Raw genomic sequence first — 6,000 nt, 5'->3', positions numbered from 1 at the left:
ACATTAATCAATAGTTTTCATTCGTTTTCCCATAAGAGAATGAATGTGCATAAATGCATAAAAATATTTGGTCAACTTTTGGGAGAACGCTATAGCATATAGATGACTTTAAAACTAATAAACATTGACTCAAAACCACAAAAGTCCAAATTTGATTTAATAACAACAGAATTGGGGATTGAAATTAATCTTTTCAGGGTGGTATCTTCCTTTTTGGGTGATATATTAATGCTTGTTGACTGGAAGATTAAATGATTAGTCTGTATTTATTAGCCAAAGATGCAACCAATTTCTCATCTCCCAGCATCATGACCTTAATTGTTGTAATCCAGACATATCCGTCTGTTTTTACAGTCTACTCAACATCTGGGTTGCTAGAGAATCCTAAATGAAGGGCGGGATGATGCCATTCATTATTACAGGGATATCTGACAACAACATTGTAAAACATTTACGCGGTTCTTAAATTATGATAAGACATTCCGCTCTTTCTTAACCATAAATTTAAGTAAAACTCAATCATTGAGTGACTGAGTTATTCGAAGTCCCTTCAAAACATATACGATTTACATACGAGTTTCGCCGCTCCCCTACCGTCCGAATGGTACGCTCCATTTTAAAGCGATAGCTGCGACTCCACGCTTCTGAAGTAAAGCGCGACGCTTTCTTGAGGTACGGACTGGAGAATACCATGCTATCGACGCGTTGAGCGCATTTACGGCTTCATACGGGCGTTTTGCACTGGAAAATAAAGCTATATCTCCGAATCCGCCTGCGATACGCACAGAGAGGCTCTACAAAACCCAACTGTGGATGTAACTGTTGCACTTTGAACACAGGTACGAGTGATACACAAACATTCGCGCGAACGATTCATTCTGATGCATGGCTTTATTGTAGCGAAATCGTTAACGCATGATTCGGAGATGTAACGCGTGCTTCTTTTACCACATTAAAAAAAAACAAAATAACAACGCGATCTCTTAGATGAGAGGATAGATGGTTAAACTGATCCAGATGGATGTGGTCAATAAAGCCAGCAAGAACAAAGGGGGCATTAAAAGCAGTGTTTAGCTAAAAGGAGGTAAAAAATCCGTGCATTTGTGTTGTGCATTAAGAAATGCATTGAAATGACTTGACTGCTTTTTAGTAACCAATACACAATGGATAATTATTGCAGTCTGGTCTGTTGGTGGTTGTGCATGGATCTAGCACATGCATATTGACATTTCAGATGGAAAGTTGCTTTGAATAAACAGTACAGACCACAATCAGGGGGTCGTAATTAAAGAAGAAGAAAAAGCAGTGTTTTAGTTAATTAACACAGGCAGATTAAATAGATACTAGGGGGAAAAAGGTGATATGATGCACTCAATCTGTTTGCCTGTTACATCTGTAACAGTCACATGACTAAAATATTGTTTTCCTCTAGGCAAATGACCCAAATGGTGTTCCTCCCATTAAAGCCTAAACTAAAATCAAACGTATTGCTTAATTTGCACATTGATTTCGTTTATTTCCTTGCATGGGTAATTCCCGCGATAAGATGCAATTGAGGGGTTTGTACGAGAACTGATCATTCAAATCCTTGGGTGCCAGTTTGATCCATGTCTGGGTGGAGAGGAGAGGGGCTGTGGCTGCCTGCAGTAGCCGGATCAGGGATGCTCTAACCCGGGCTGAGATTAGTACGAGCTCCGCTGGAGGATGTTCGGTGCTGTGGAGGAGGGAACCGAGCAAAACGCGTTTTACACATAACAAATCTCCGATCTCTGTATCGGAATATATGCTTTGGGGAAATGAAAATAATATAAGAGCTTGCGTGAACTAATATTAAATAATACATATGGTTTGTATGGAATTTAAGTTGTAACACAAATTATAATAATAAATTACTATTATTATGTTATTAAAAATTATTATAAAATTTTATAAATGTATATTTTTTATATATATGTATATATATGTATATATGTACATACATGTATATATACACACATATGCATATGTAAACATACTGTCTGGCTAACTATCCGTCTATCTGTTCATCTCTCTCTCTCTCTCTCTCCCTCTATATATACACAATATTTTTTATAGATGGATATATGTATAATCAATCAGTGTTTATGTATTTCCAGTAGTTTTGCATTTTCTGTTGTAATCTGATTTATTTGGAGACTGAACAATAATAGAGATTCCATATAGATTCGATGTGTTTTGCTCGATTGGCTCCTATGTGAAATTAAATTTTCTTTAGGATAGATGAAACTGCAGCGTAGCGAACCTAAATGGATTGATTTGGGCTGGAAATACCTCCATGAATAAATTCAATCAGTGCATTAACCGACAAATTGGCCACTGATGTAAAAATAGAAAGTTGTTTGGAAGCGGGGAGACAACTGTCTGCTGTTATGGCTCTACTACAGTACATAGAACAGATAAGCATCACAAGTTACCTGGCATTTCTGGTCATGTACATGTGTAGATGAATTATAGGCCACATGTTTCACCCCCAGGACTGAAACGAAAGCCCACTGAATTCAAAGCAAGACTGCTCAATGTGTTTCAGCCGTAAGTACTAGTGTTTTTTTCTTGCTGCATTATTAGATGATGTTGCGTTGATGAGATCAGTGCTGGTTTATGAATAACCCGTCCTCGTCAATTGAAGCACAGTTCTGCTGACCTTGTCCCGGCTGTAATCATCTTTATATCAACACAGCGACTGTCGCCCCCTGAACCCTTTCATCAGGGCACATGATATTTAGTTGTCTGTTTGATTACCGCCGGCCGAGCACCTGAGGATAAATCTCAACTGTAAATTTGTGCTGTGATTCGCTCGCTTCAGAGCAAGGTTACTGTCCTGCATACTCCGGCCTTGTGATGTCAACGAGAGGCTCCGTATATCTTTGAGTGTGGAATAAAACGGCAGCGTTGTGCTCTCGTCCTGTGAGTAAGCCATGAGTACAACTGCCATGTGGAGTCACGGCTGGTGCTAATCACTGAACAATAGCTACTGTCTGTTCTCAAACTCTCTCGCTCTCTCTCTCTCTGCCTGCTGCCTTCCCAATGGTTTAGGCTGGTGGATTTGTCTTGTTATATTGGATTAAAACTGAACGTTTAGTTTGAAATACTAAGGATGGCGTAAACGTCAAACGTTGTTTGTTTAGAAGGGTGTGGAGTTCTTATTAGCTTGTGGTGACCACAGTACTTCTAAATATGAATAAGTTATCTCTGATTCAAATTATATTCTTTTTTTTTGTGTGTGTGTGTTGGGTGACTAGTCTCGAGTTGCTCTTGTAAAAATGATCTAGTCAGAAGTCATGGAAACAAGTTTTCCTTTTACTTTAACTCATCAAGTTGAAGCAATTTCAACTCCATTTTTAAGTTATGTGAGATTCAGCAGTTGTCCAGCCAATTTGATTATACTTACAAATCTAAGCCAGAAACTGAAGTTAAGTTTTTAAGTTCAGTTGGATAGAAAGTGCCTAGTCAGGCTAGATGTCATATTTAATATTTTGTGAATGCAAACTAGGCTTACACTTATCGTTTAAATAGGTTTTATTGTTGTGTACTTGAATTTTGACACTTCAGCTGACAAATACTAAAGAACCTCTTTAAAATGTGTTTAATTTTTAGATTTGTCAAAGACTAGGCCAATTAAACAGATTGCACTTTTAACCTCTTTTTTTTCATTCAAAATGTAATATTTCCTTCCCTTAGTAATGTGCGTAACTTTTTATATTTATGATTTGCGCTTGGCAGACTATTAAAAAGTCAAATGAGTGACACACAAGTAATATTTAGGGACCATAATATCATAGAAATTTGAAGTTGGGCTGTTTTGACTTTGGTTAGTAAGTCCGTAAATCTATTTTTAGTTACTTTTGTGCTTTTGTCATACCATTAATGCTTCTGTAAAATGTTTTCGAGATTGTTGCACAGATTATTGGAATAGTTTCTGTGTGATAATACTACCACATTTATTTCAGTGTGTGTTTGCTCACATATACAATCACATAAACAATCAAATAAAGAACGAAAAAAAAAACTTAAACACAATCCTCCAACACGACCATACAACAAAATAAAACACAAAAAAAAAACAACAAAAAGAGGAAATAATTGGAGGACACGTGGAGGTTCCTCAGCCGCCTTCTGTGACCCTGAGAGCTCATAATGCTCAGGGTTGTGACCCTCGGAAGAGAAGTGCACTATATATGTGAAGCTGAATTATTTTGGGGATTGAATGTATGGAGGTTTTGGCCCTTTGTTGACTCAATATTGTGGTCTCTCGAGGACAGAGCCGCTTATGGCCACGGCAGCGTCCTGCCAACAGATACAGCCGATGATATTTGCCTCGAGCTCTGTCAGTTATATCAAAAAACACTTGTTTTATTATACTACTCTCCTCTTCTTTTTTCATTTGAACCAATATTTTTGTAGAGAAGAAGAGGCTTGGGAAGAATGTTTGAACAGTTCACATTAGTATGAAGCCGTTTCCGACAATGGTTTTGTTTTATATTTGGGTTGTCAATCAATTAAAAACCCTAATTGAGCTAATTACACGATAAGCCAGTTCATTTGTCAAATGAAATCACAATTAATCACATATATCAATATTTGCTGAGAAAAGCGCTCTAAATGAAGATCATGCAAAGACATTGCTACTTTGGCAGATGAAAGCATTGAACAGACAAGGCAAAAGTGGATTTAGAAATCAATATATTGATTATTTCTATAGCATTGCACATAAATCTATCCGAGTCCACAGTTTGTAATTTAGTCTGAGTTGGATTTAGTAGATGTAGTCACTTCTATGCCGTTTTTAATTGGTCTGCTTGTGTCATGCATCATGAGTGCTGTTTGCCGTAGTTGTTGTTAATATTTTAGCGTTATTTAAATATCTAATAATTTCTTATTCGATTATATATTTTATTATAAATATGTTGCTATATTACATAAAACTCTTAAATCTAATATTTCTTTTATATAAATGGTATTTAATAATAACAGTTTATATAAGAATAATAATTATTTTTATTAAACTTAAATTACTTATTGTTTAATATACAGCTTTAGAGATCAAACACTTGTATACATTTGCATTTTCCCATGCACATCCTATGTTTATGTAACTGGGTTGTGTTTGGGGTATTATTTTACATGGAAAATGGAGACGGAAGAATAACAGATTTATGTTTATGCATTTATGATTCAGCAAACACCCCTGATTACCACGGATGAGGCAGCAGCATAATGAAGTTTATTTGAGGTGTTGGCCTGATGGGTCTCAGTGTGGATTCATCCATGTGTGATATCATGTCCAATCCTGTGAAAAGAACAATTTAGATTTTTTTTCTTTCCATCGTCTTCGTTCTAATCGAGAGCTGTTGACCCTCATTACAGGAGTGAGGAGAAGAGGATGCTGTTGTGTGTCCTTGATTAGATGGACTAATGATCTATTTCTCTCAAAAAATTTTAATCAAGTGAATCCGAACATGGTCCTAAGATTTCTAGAGGAAATAAATTTTAAACATCTTTTCTAGTCTTCCTTTGATTGATTGCACTTTATTCTCGCCATGAATATAGCCTTAGAAGCTGGTATGGCGTTTAAAAGAAAAGAAAGAAGAAAGATCTATTTCTCTCTATCTTTGTAATATATTTTTGGTAAATTTACCATTTTTTTAACATGTGAACATGTTTTCCACTATAGTATCATGGTTAATTGTTGCTATTGTAAAAGCATAGTTTTTGAACAGTAAGATTTTTTATTTTTTTTAAATAAAGTATTTTCTGCACACCAAGCCTGCATTTATTTGATCCAAAAATACTGCAAAAGCAGTAATATTGTGAAGTATTTTTACTATTTAAAATAACTGCTTTCTTTTCGAATATATTCTAACATGTAGTTTATTCCTGTTCATTTTTCAGGATTCTTTGATGAATAGAAAGATCCAAAGTCCAGCATTTATCTGAAATAAAAAGCTTTCGTAAACATGTAAC

At 35.8% G+C, this 6,000-nt stretch overlaps 1 protein-coding gene across 1 annotated transcript in view; it reads left to right on the top strand.

Annotated features, from left to right (window-relative positions):
• Positions 1–629: 629 nt before the first annotated feature.
• plxna3 (plexin A3) overlaps positions 630–6,000 on the top strand; it is a 158,876-nt gene continuing 153,505 nt past the window's right edge. The window contains exon 1 of the mRNA XM_042729357.1: positions 630–839. The gene's annotated coding sequence lies outside the window, so the exon portion shown is untranslated. The remainder of the gene's footprint in view (positions 840–6,000) is intronic.

Source organism: Cyprinus carpio, chromosome B8, assembly GCF_018340385.1.
Source record: "Cyprinus carpio isolate SPL01 chromosome B8, ASM1834038v1, whole genome shotgun sequence".
In the NCBI taxonomy this organism is placed as follows: Eukaryota; Metazoa; Chordata; class Actinopteri; order Cypriniformes; family Cyprinidae; genus Cyprinus; species Cyprinus carpio.
This window is presented reverse-complemented; position numbering and strand designations above follow the sequence as displayed.